Below are 12,537 nucleotides of genomic sequence, written 5' to 3'. Positions count from 1 at the left end.
TCAAATGAGGTTTTGTTTTGTTTTTTTTCCAGCTACATACCCAAGAGTGAAGTTGCTGGGTCATATGGAAGCTCAATTTTTAGCTTTTTGGGAAATCTCCATACTGTTTTCAGTGGTAGCTGTACCAATTTACATTCCCACCAACAGTGTAGGATGGTTTCCTTTTTTCCATATACTTGCCAACATTTGTTTTTTGTGTTCTTTTTGATGATAGCCATTATGACAGGTGTGAGGTGATAATTCATGATAGTTTTGATTTGCATTTCTCTGCGGATTAGTGATGTTGAGCATCTTTTCATGTGCCTATTGGCCATCTGCATTTCCTCTTTGGAAAAATGTCTATTCCAGTTCTTCAGCCCATTTTTAAATTAGTTTGTTTGTTTTTTTCAATATTGAGTTGTATAAGCTATTTACATATGCTGGATATTAATTCCTTATCAGTCATATCATTTGCAAATGTTTTTCCCATACAGCTGGTTGTCTTTTTGTGTTCTTGATTTCTTTTGCTGTGCAAAAGCTTTTAAGTTTAATTAGGTCCCATTTGTTTATTTTTGCTTTTATTCCCTTTACTTCAGGAGATCCAAGAAAATATTGCTGCAATTTATGTCAAAGAGTGTTCTGCCTATGTTGCCTTCTAGGAGTATTATGATATATGGTAGTATATTTAGGTCTTTAACCCATTTTGAGTTTATTCATTCCTTTACGTGTAGCTGTAAAGTTTTCCCAGCACCACTTTTTGAAAGACTGTCTTTTCTCCATTGTATATATTTTTGCCTCCTTTATTATAGATTAATTGATGTAAGTGTGTGGGTTTATTTCTGGGCTCTCTATCCAGTTCCGTTGATCTATGTATCTGTTTTTGTGCCATTACCATACTGTTCTGATTACTGTAGCTTTATAGTTTGAAGTCAGGGAATGTGATATATTCAGCTTTGTCAAATGAATACAAAATTTAGGATCCTAGTCAATACTGCCAAATATTGTGGTAAATTTCATGAAATACGTTCACAAGAATTTCAAAAATTTTTTTCTTGTTTCTTAATACTTGAAATTTCCTAAATTTTGGGAATAGAATCTGAATGTTAACAGTAATATGGGAGATGCATATATCCTACCCACATACCTTCCTATCACATTTCTCAAATAAGATTGTAGAAACAGGGCATTTATTTTTACTGTAAAGGCCATATAGCTTTATTGAATGCAAGGAATTTAATGAAGGCACTACAATTCTGATTCCTAACTTTCTAAAAAAAGTAATATATATTTGATAGTAAGTCCCAGTAGTTTATCTTATGTGTCCCAGTGTCTTTGAAATGTTTCAGGTTGTCTGCAATTACACTTAAGGGGTTAACAAAATATTTTTAAAAAGCCAGTTCTAAAACCAAAATTTATTTTGGTTGAACATATGCTGATGTGTGTATTCCTTTCTCTTCCTCTCTCTAGACACACACACACACACACGCACACACACACACATCAGCACCTTCTGAGATAATGTTTACAAATATCCTAATCAGACTTGGAGCTAAGGTAATCTATTTGGCCCAGTATAAATATACAGGTCACTAATATATCACTGTGCTGGTATGCTATATGTCCTAAATTCTTGGTAAAAGAAATGCCATAGGAAAAAGAAAAAAAATCAGGGCCCTAAGTATTATGTACAAATGTGACAAAGATTCTCCCTCTCTGAAGGCTGGGGTGGGGAGTCGAGGAGTATCATACACATAAAGTCTAAATGAGGGAGTGGCAGGTGAATGGGCTACAATTTCATCTTGAAAACCCTCTGTCTCTCTTCTAAGTCAGAACTTCTACATAATAGCGGCACAGTGGTAGACGTGGCAGAGCACACATGGCTGCATCCACTACACCAGAGACCAAAGTGTCATTACTTGAAGAACTGTTTGCTATTAGAAAGCAAACAGCTAAGCATGCAAACTGGAAAGCTGTTCTGACCTTCCTACTCTCTGGTCCCCAGGGAGGCCATTTTTTTTAAAGAAGAGAAACCATTGATTTTTCATATCAGACAGATACATATCACAACTGGTAGTAAATTGCCCATGATTCCCTGTATTATGTTCCCCAGGGAGTCTTCTGTAAGGGGAAACCAATGATTTCAACTTTTCAGGTATGAAGTCACCCTTAAATTATCTCTTTTATGATCTTGGTCCATACTGTGTCAATAACGGGAAAACAAAAAAGAACATAGTTCAGGCATATAAAGAATGGATATTTGCTAAAAGGACAGGACAAGAACGTCTACTCAAAAGTGTTTAAGACTACTTTCATACACGACTCAAAATTATTGTTCTCAAGAAATACAGGACTGCTTTATGTTCCTGTGAATACACACATTTGTAATAAGACGACATTAATTCCATATTGAATTTGTACTCATCATCCTCATCTCTAAGTGTAATACAAAGTTGGAATGTTAAAAATGTCCAAACATGATTTTATTTCCATTTCTTATGCAATTATTCTAGTTCTCAAATATCCCCTTCTGTGACATCTTAGAATATCTCTTTGTTCAGAATAACTTGTTCAGAATAACTCTTTAAAAATATTTTAACATTAAGAATTCAACGGGAGTAGAAGAAAAAAAAAAGTCAATCCAAAGGGACTTACATCTTTATTTTCTACCTCATTTGTTTTCTAAATGATGGTTTGGGAGGGCTAGTCTAATACACAAAAAATGTACTTTACTATGGGAGTCCAGAAAAATGTGTAATAAATTAGAATCTATACAACACTAACACTTCTTTGAACTCTTATGTAATTTGGCAACTCTTGAAACAGTGTCCTTGTCCTACCTATTTCTGTGTATGTCTCTGAACTCTATCTTTCACTGGATATCTCCCATTTTCAGATGCTTTCTCTTGCTCCCATAGTATTTTCCAGCAGCAGTGCATCTCAACTATGGCCTGTCAGCAACCATAGCACTAAGAGAGCACCTGCATAAAGGTGTATCTGCAGAAGTGCTGCAGTTATGTCATGCTGGTTTGTTTTGGGGACAGTGGCATGGCCCAGTGGTGGGCCAGACCACCTGGCATTCTTATTGGGATGGAATTGTGAATATGGTCAGCCCTGGGTGAAGCAAATGGGTGGGGATTTTATCCAACAGAAATCAGGGTGCAGCAATAAAATGGGGAAATAGATGCTTTCCAAACAAGTCCTCCTCTACAAGTTTTGATCTTTTGAGAAATGGAAGGTGTTAGGAATTGATGTAAATACTGATTCTTCTGTGCTTACTTAAAGATTTGTTTTCCTATCAATTACTGATCATCACCTTATGAAGTGAAAACAAGAGTGTTGTAAAGAGAAAAGTGCTGACTGAGCTGGGAAGTGGAAGTACTAATCACTAATTTCAGTTTTACCATTGAACTGGGCTAAGTGCTTTGAGTAGTCAGACGAAGAGGTTGGCCAGGTCATTTCTAGGTCTCTCCCACCTCTTTGACTATAATTCGTAAGTACCATCAATGACCCTTTATAATGTATGTCTAAAGGTGTTTAAACCAGATGGGTGGCCTCAGACTAGCAAAAAGAGTGACATCATTTGATCCCAATAGTTGAGGAAGAAAGGCTTATTGTATTTGGGAGAGCTCCAGAGTTCCTGTGTTGTCTCACGGGCTTGCATTTTTATTCATATTTTCCTTATAATTTGTTGTAATTACTCAACCATTTCAAACACCACCCAAAATAGACACTACAAGATTGCATTTTCATTTTAGTCTGTCTAGCTGTTGCATACCTAAAGAAAAATAAATAAAAACTCTGAAAGGCAGCCAATTCAAATATTGCACACCTGGCTCCCATTTGTTACAAGATTATCACTGAAAACAAAGATTCTTGACTTTTACAGCCCTCAGTCCCATGGCCTCCTCAGGAGTACTCCCGAGTCTAACCTGGTAGAAATTGAACTAAGAACAGAAGAACTGCTCCCCCGCCAAAAAAAAAAAAAAAAAAAAAAGTGCTATGCTTTCCATATTAACGTCTCCCTCTCCTGGCCCCTGAACTCAGTGACAGCATTTAAAACAAAAGTATAAAAAAAGGAAATAATGACAGCAGGAAACATGTTGGGTTCCTTCCATCCTCCCACCCACGTGTAACGATAAAACTAAAATACAACAAAAACATCTTCTTTTGGCAGGAGAGTTTTGCTTTTCTTTTGGAGATACCAAGTCTCCATAAAAGAAATTAAAAACGCAACATTTTTCTCTTGAGTTTTTTCAGTTTTAAAAATGTTTAAGTTTCTTAAATATGCAATTGGATTAGAAATCGTAAAGAAAAACACAATAGGACAGACTGCCAGAAGGGCCGCCTGCTGCCTAGGTGTGTCTGCATTTCACCATTTTGTTCCAGCTCCAAATTGTAATTTGTAGTTACAGTAGGCTTGCCAGGTTCACTGGGTCTGTGAGAAAAGTAAACACAGAGAATAGAATTTTAAATGTAGAATTCTGTTCAAGAAGACTTCAAAGTTATTAAGACCAACCCTCTGGCTCTAAGTCTGATTGCTCTTCAAGTATCTCGGATATTGAGCAGTTTGCCATCTTTCCCTTGCCTTGCCTTGCCTTGCCTTGCCTTGCCTTGCCTTGCTTTCGATTTAGATGCATATATTTGAATAATCTTATCTCATTTGAAAACATCTACATATCTGAAAATCTTTACTAAAAGGAAGTTCTTTCTTACAATGATTGTTCAGCTATTATGTCATTTTCAAGCCTATTAAAAAATCAGTCTCATTATATATGAAGAACAGCAATATTCTGTTCTTTTATGTTATGTAAACTGTGCAAATAGATTAGGTATTACCTATCTAACTGAAAATAACTTGACCCCAGTAGAACAAGCCTCTTGGTAATCTGTCAGTCGTACCTAACCCAGATACAGAATAATATTTTCTTTAACTTTTCACTCAGGGATTCTAGATATACTGTACCTGAGTTCCCTTACCTTAGTATAAGTGAGAATTGTTAATAATTGTGAGTAGTTGAATCTTGACACAGAGCTGAGTGAATAGTGGGTCAAAGAATTCCAAGTGGTTGATTATGGAAAGTCAGTGGGAAATAAGGACAAATTCCAGCACAGGGCAAATGAGGAACTGGAACCTAAAGGAGAAGTAGATGTAGAGGTGTCCAATGTGGGAGTTAGCCATGGAAGGAAAGCTGGAGGTTAGTGTAAATAGATAGGATGCGTCATGATTATTAGAACCTAGTTTTGCAGGGACAAGAATGTGAGGCCTGAGCTTTCAAGAACAGAGGGTGATAGATAAAGCTCAGTGTGGGTGCAATGGCAGGGAGATGGCAGGTTCAGTCAAGATCGGAACAAAAGGAATCTCATAGTGAAATGGAGTGTTAGTAGAAGAAAAAACTCAGTAACAAATCCTGGACAGATGTGAGGTGGGGGTAGAATATTTCCTATGAGTTATACTACCTCTCCCAACTTCTCAACAAATCACCTGCCCAGGTTGCTAGTTACAGTTTCTTCTCTTCCTGCAACAGTAATAAGCTGAATTACTCTGCAAGATTCAAGAAGATTGCCTTGAACCCAGGGACGGGAACTCTTGGTCAATTCTCACTTGCAAAATCCAAAGTAAAGAGTATTTCCAAGAACAAATTGATCTGCACAAATTCTTTGTCATGGCTTTAAATTAATAGTGTTTGAAAATATGAAACCAAAAGAAGGAAACTCCTCTTTAAGAAAATGAATTTGTAATTTGTTTAAAAATTCTAATACCGGTGTGGCTGAAGTAAAATGAAAGATATATTCTCATTCACTACTCATTTGGTACAAAATATCTAGATGACAACTTGTCAATATGCACAGACATTTTTTAAAAATATTGATGCTACTAATTCTTAGGAATTAAGAACTAAAGATAAAAGATTTAAAAAGTATAGGTATTTATTACACTATAATTTATAATATTAGATGGTCTGAGTGATCAACAATTAGGAACTGGATATTAAAAGTGGTTAATTCATGTTATAGAATATTATCCAGTAATTAAAAAGTCAAGCTTTTGAAGAATACTTAGTGACAATAAAGAATGTTTCTTGCATAATAAAAGGCAGGCTGGACATGTGTATGATTCATAATCTCAATTTTGTAAAAACAAATTTAAAAATAGCAGATGGAAAAAGTATACTAAAGTAAACAAAATTAGCTAATGTATTCATTTATTTACTCAACACAATTACTGGCACCTGTCACTGAGTGTATAGAGTGGAGTTGTCACTCTAGTAGTAGGTAGGAGATGAAAAATTGAGTAATTTAGATAGATAGATGATAGAGATGTATATTTAGTTATATTAAGTTATCTTGAAGTCCTTAATAAAATATGGAAGATGATACAAACGTTTACTTCATAGAAATACTTTAGGAATTAAATATCTGCAAAGTGCCTAAAATAGCAAATGTACAATAAATGTTACAATCTGCTATTTTTATTGTTATTCCTTCTTCTCTATCTTATTTTTCCCAGGGGACATGAACTTGGGCAAGTCACCTCTCTTCAGATGAGGCCAGTTCATAAAGAAGGGTGATAGAGAGGCCTGTCAGCTGACTATGGTCCCAGAAAACAGGAAAATAAGTCCTTCATTCCTGAAGAAGGATCTTCATGGCACATTAGAGCATTTTCCAGGCACTTCTTGGTTACTCATCCAGATTGAGGCTATAACATGGTTGCAGGGCGGATAGTAGAAGAGGGTTGTTTAGGAAGCTGTGGGTGTTTCCGTCTCCACCTCCTTCTCCCCTTACTCCTCCCTTGCTCCTCCCTAACACATACTCTTTTTCCTACCACTTTGCTACAGGGTAATTTTCTTCTACTTAAAACCTAGGAAAGGGAGTTCTAATTGGTCCACTTAGAGAACTCTGATGTGTATCTCCTGGAGCTCAGAGGATGCGTTAAGCTGGTGTCTGACTCACACTGGCAAGCTGCCAGTCTGCGAAGCATAAAGCAGTGCAGTGATATGGGGTTAGTCATGGCAATACATTCAGTCTCTCCTGTAACCCGGTCTCAGACCAGAAGCTGTTTCTCAAAAGATGAAGAGTTATTTGCAGAGGGTGACATAGCATTGCTGTCAAACCCTAGAAGTCTGCAGTGTTATTTACGTAGAGAGGCCCACCAGAAGACTCTTTACAATGCCCTGTCTGTCGCAGATACTTCAAGGATCACTTAATCTGTGGGGTCAGACAGCCCAGCGAGCAGAGTGGATTACGCGTTAGCCTGCAACTATAGCAGAGCCTTCTCTTACTCTGGGTCCACTCAAAACTGGCAGTCTTTCGGAATACTTGACAGATGACTAACATTAGTCCACCAAATGAAGTACATATTTCCTTAAAAATTTATGAAAGCCCACCAGGCAGCATGCCTGTTACTTAGTGGGACCAAGAGCAAGCTGCTTTTCACTATGAAAAGAAGACACCAAGTACTCACCAAGACACTGAGACTGCAGGTCCCTGAACCTTTGTAGGATTTATTTCAGGTCCTCTGGTATGCAAGTGTCTTACCAAACCACCACATTGCTACCTCCTTTTCACCAGGTGCAGTCAACGCAATGTCATCAGTGTCACATACAGTTGTAATTTCCCATGGATTGGAGAGGTGATTACAGTCCCTACAGGCTAGATGATGATATAGGGGTGGAGAAATAATGTAGCCCTGGAGTAAAAGAGTGAATGTGTGTTGATGGTCCTGCCAGCTGAAAGCAAACTACTTCTAACAGTTTTTACTAGAGGTATAGGGAAAAATTATTTGGTAAACCAGGTATTAAAATATGTGTTGATATGCTCCAGCAATAAAATGATACTTGAAAAGCAGCTGTAATTGGAGTCAACATTTGATTAAATTTACAAGAATCCACTGTAATTCCCTGAAACCCATTTTACATGCACCAGCCGAATAGGTGGGCTGAAGGGTTATGACTTAAGAATCACCATCCTTGTACCCTCAGTTCCTTGGTGATGACATTGATCTCTGTAATCCTTCTAGGAATGTATTGTTACTTTTAGTTGACTATTTTGGTAAACAGACGCAATTCTGGTGACATTCATTTAGCCTTTTCTATTATAGTAGCACAGCCTCCCCAGGTCAGAGGACTGAAATGGGAGTTGGTGAATATCTCAATTCCAGTTATGCATTCTGGAAATGCAGAAATGGGCAAAGTAGTGGGGTGAGAGCTGCTGGGCCCGTTGTAAGGCGAATGTGAGCCCTGTGAGTTTCTAGAAATTAGTGTCAATTGAGAGCCAATGTTCAGTAATCCCTGAGAAGTCTTTTTATTTCCTCTTCCCCAAAGCACAGCCATGCTGGTAAATGGCATCAGATACCTTTGGGAAAGTTAGAAGAAGAAAAGTACAGTATAAAAATTTAGCTATGTAATAACGTCTTCTACAAGAGTACCTGACCTTTGTTCAGGGGTCTTTGGGCTTATGAACTGACAAATTCTGGAACGGGTGAAGAGGCATGAATTTTCATGTTGTGATTCAATTCGGATTCCTGTTCACCAGATCTGGTGTTTTTCCATTTAGACAAATCAAGTGAGATTTTAGTAAGCTGACAACCTACGTCAGCTTTAGGGATGCTGTGGTCAACTAGCCAATGCCAAAGATTATACTTGGCTCTGCTTCTCACTCTGGTGAATGTACTGGCCTTGTGTTTGGTAATTAAATGCTGGCCCTTTACCCCAGCCAACCACAAGCTGCTCATCTCCATTGTATTTGGGGGAGCTCAGTTTGATGATAGCAGTTCTGATCTACAGTTCTTAGCCAGCACTGAGATCTTCAAGGATGCTGTTGCTCTCCTAACAAGTGCTTTCCCCATAGTGTTGGTGGAGAGACCAACTCCGAGACCCTCCAAGTGAACATGCTTACGCAATTGGTGATCCGGATTTCCTAATCTAACATTCCAGTATCGGTATGTTTTCTCTTCTGTTGTACCAAAAATATCCTGGTAGTTCAAGTTTATTTAGTATAAACCACATTTGGTTCTTGGTTCCAGCCAATAAATCAAACTTCTCCAGTTATTCCCAACTACCTGAGCTAATGCACTGAATCCACATCCTCTGCAGAGAAGGGATCCACTGCAATGAACTGGAACCAGTATCACTCTCTCTGTTTCCAGCTACCGCAGGGGAGACATGCAGGGGAAGCTGCAGCCCTTTACCACAGACCCGCACGCTCATCTGGCCAGAAACCGGAAGGAGGATCCTCGTGTCATCAGAGTGAGGCTGCAGATCGGTGAGTACAAGTGTGAGAGGCTGCAAAGCATGGTGCTCCACACTAACCTTCTGAGCATAACAGGGGATTTTGGAGACACTTTCATCCCTTCTAAGGTAAGTGACACAGTAATAAACCACTTCAATTATGTTACATTAAAAATTTTAAATGGACAACAAATTGAGAAATATAACTATAAAATTTATATGCAGTATCACAGGAAAGATTAACATCTGTAATTTGTAAGGGACTCTCTCTGGTCATTTACAAAAAAATATAAACCACCAATGAGCAAATTAAACAATGATCATTCTCAAAAGATAAAAGCCTCATTTCTGAGAAAAAATAATGCAAATAAAAATTTACAGCTAACAATTTTGTAGTATTTGCGGTCAGGGTACTATGAACATGCTATCATACATTGCTGGGTGGCATAAAAATTGTAAAGTTAACAAATATGATTTTATAAAATGTCTCATAGTTTTAAATTGTTTCTATTCTTGAGTAACTCCACTCATATTTGTTATTCATATTTTATGTCTATTTTACAAATATCCAAAATAAGGAATAATATGAAATTATTTATAAAGAATATAAAAGTGATAAAAGCCAGGTACATCACCACATGTATAGTTAGAGTATGGTCTCAGTTTAAAAATTAAACATTATAATAGCATATTTTTCCACTTGGGAAAAAATCTCAGAAGTATTTTAAGATGTTAACAGATATTGTAGATTATATTTAGTTTATTATACTTTCCTCTCTTTTGTAGAATTTTTGAGATTTCCATGTCATCTCTAAATTCTAAAAGCTAATCAATATCATTAAAATATTTACATTGACTTAATGATATTGTTTTTGCAAACTCTTTTGTATACACCATATATTGTTACAACCATTTTTAAAAAATGATCATAGTCAATGCTCTAGTAGATACTGTCAATAAGTTTTCTAAAGTATTTGGGCCAATTTGTACTTCTGCCAGCATTTAATGAGAGTTCCAATTGTTCTGTGTTCTCCTTAATACTCAGTACTGTCCGTCAGTTGTTTGTTTTAACCATTCTTGTGGGTGTTCATTGGTCGTTCACTGGTGTTAGTTTGCACTTTGCTGAGAAGTAGTTAAGTTGATCACCATTTCATATGCACACTAGCAATTCACATATGCTCTTACATGAAGGATTTTTCAAGTCTTTTGTCTATTTTTTTAGAGTTGTCTGTCATTTCTTATTGTAGGAGCTTTTTTTTATTGTGCATGTGTATTGTATACAAGTCTTATCTCATGGGTATGTATTGCAAAAAACACTTTTCCCATTCTATGCCTTGCATTTTCTATTTTTAAATGAAAATAATACCTTAATTTAATGCAGTTCAACTTAGGCTTTTTCTTTAGGGTTAGTGTTTTCATAGTGGATGTCCCAATAAAGAAGTTTTTGCCTATTCTAAGGTCAGGAAGATATTTTTATATGCTGTCTTCTAAAAAACTTCACTGTTGGCCTTTCCCATTTAGATCTTTGAGCCATCTAACTTGATTTTGGGGTATCATGTGAGGTCAGATGTAACACTTTTTTCCCTAAATGGATTATGTTGATTGGCATCATTTACTTTGCAGATTCTGTTTCATTGCAGTGGTAATTTTGCCTTACATTAGATGGTTACGTATGTGTGGATCTAAGTCTATACGCTTTCTCTACTCCACTGGTGTCTTTGCCTATCCTCCATCTATAACAACACTGTTTTGAAAATGTAGCCTCATAATTGGTCTTAATCTAGTAGTATATAACCTTTCATTTAGTTCTTCTTTTAAAAAAATGAGTCATAATTGATTTAACATTATGTTAGTTTCAAGTGTACAACACAAAGATTCAATATATTGCAAAATGATCACCACAAAAAATCTAATTAACATCCATCACCACACAATTGCAATTATTTTCTTCTGATGAGAACTTTTAAGATCTACACTCTTATAGCAACTTTCAAATATGCAATACAGTATTATTAACTAGAGTCACCATGCTACACACTAGATCCCCAGGACTCAAAACCAGAAGTTTGTACCTGTTGAAATATTTTCACACATTGCTCCCAGTCATGAGCCTACTCCCTTCCTCTAGCAACCTGTTCCCTGTATCTATGAGTTCATTTTTGTTGTTGTTGTTTGCTTTTATGGATTTCACATACATAAGAGCATACGGTTTTGTCTTTCTCTAACTTATTTCACTTGACATAATGCCCTCAAGTTCCATCCACATTGTTGCAAATGGCAGGATTCACTTTTTATGACTGAATAATATTCCATTGTGTGTACCACATGTGCCATATTTTCTTTATCCATTCACTCGTTGGTGGACACTAGGTTATTTCCATGTCTTGGCGATTATATAAATAGTGCTGCATTGAACATGGGAATGCAGATATCTTTTCGAGTTAGTGTTTTCATTTCTTTTGGATAAATACCCAGAAGTGGAATTTCTAGATCATATAGTAATTCTATTTTTAATTTTTTGAGGAGCTTCTGTTCTGTTTTCCATAGTGGTTCAACCAATTTATATTCCCAAGAGTGCACAGGGGTTTCCTTTTCTGTACATCCTTATCAACACTTGTTATTTCCTTTTCTTTTTGATAATAGCCATTCTAACAACTGTGAGGTATTATCTCATTGTGACTTTGATTTTCCTTTACCTGATGATTAGTAATGTTGAGCACCTTTTCATGGACCTGTTGGCTATCTGTTCGTTTTATTTAGAAAAATGTCTACTCAAATCCTCTGCCCAGATTGTTTGTGGGTTTTGTGTTTTGTTTTGTTTTTTTACTGTTGAGTTGTATGGGTTCTTTATATATTTTGGATATTAACTCCTGATCAGATGTATGACTTGCAAATGTTTTCTCCCATTCCATAAGTTTCCTTTTCTTTTTGTTGATAGTTTCCTTTGCTGTGAAGAAGCTTTTTAGGTTGATATGATCCCACTTGTTTATTTTTGCTTTTGTTGCTTTTGCTTCTGGTATGAAATCCAGAAGAAAAATCATTGTCAAAAATTATATAGTTTACTCCCTATGTTTTTTCTAGGAATTTTATGGTTTCAGGTCTTATGTTCAAGTCTTTAATCCACTTTGAGTTTATTTTTGTGTATGGTGTGAAGTTGCAGCCATTTCTGGCACTTAATGGATCAGATTCTTAACTTCAAATTACAATTTCGTGGAAATCTGTATCTGTGTCCGTTTTCCCCATTACTTCAGTGATGACTGATTCTTTTGTTATGTGTGAAACTTCTGTTAAAATATATGTAAAACTGCATAAAGATCCCAGACTTCACAGT

The 12,537-nt window shown here is 36.5% G+C and overlaps 1 long non-coding RNA gene across 1 annotated transcript in view; it reads left to right on the top strand.

The window, feature by feature from the left end:
* The window catches only part of LOC116662258, a 316,310-nt gene that overhangs the window by 168,296 nt on the left and 135,477 nt on the right, over positions 1–12,537 (top strand). The window contains exon 3 of the long non-coding RNA XR_004318298.1: positions 9,125–9,240. This is a non-coding gene — a long non-coding RNA (uncharacterized LOC116662258). The remainder of the gene's footprint in view (positions 1–9,124; positions 9,241–12,537) is intronic.

The sequence above is a fragment of the Camelus ferus genome, chromosome 3 (genome assembly GCF_009834535.1).
Source record: "Camelus ferus isolate YT-003-E chromosome 3, BCGSAC_Cfer_1.0, whole genome shotgun sequence".
NCBI lineage: Eukaryota > Metazoa > Chordata > Mammalia > Artiodactyla > Camelidae > Camelus > Camelus ferus.
This window is presented reverse-complemented; position numbering and strand designations above follow the sequence as displayed.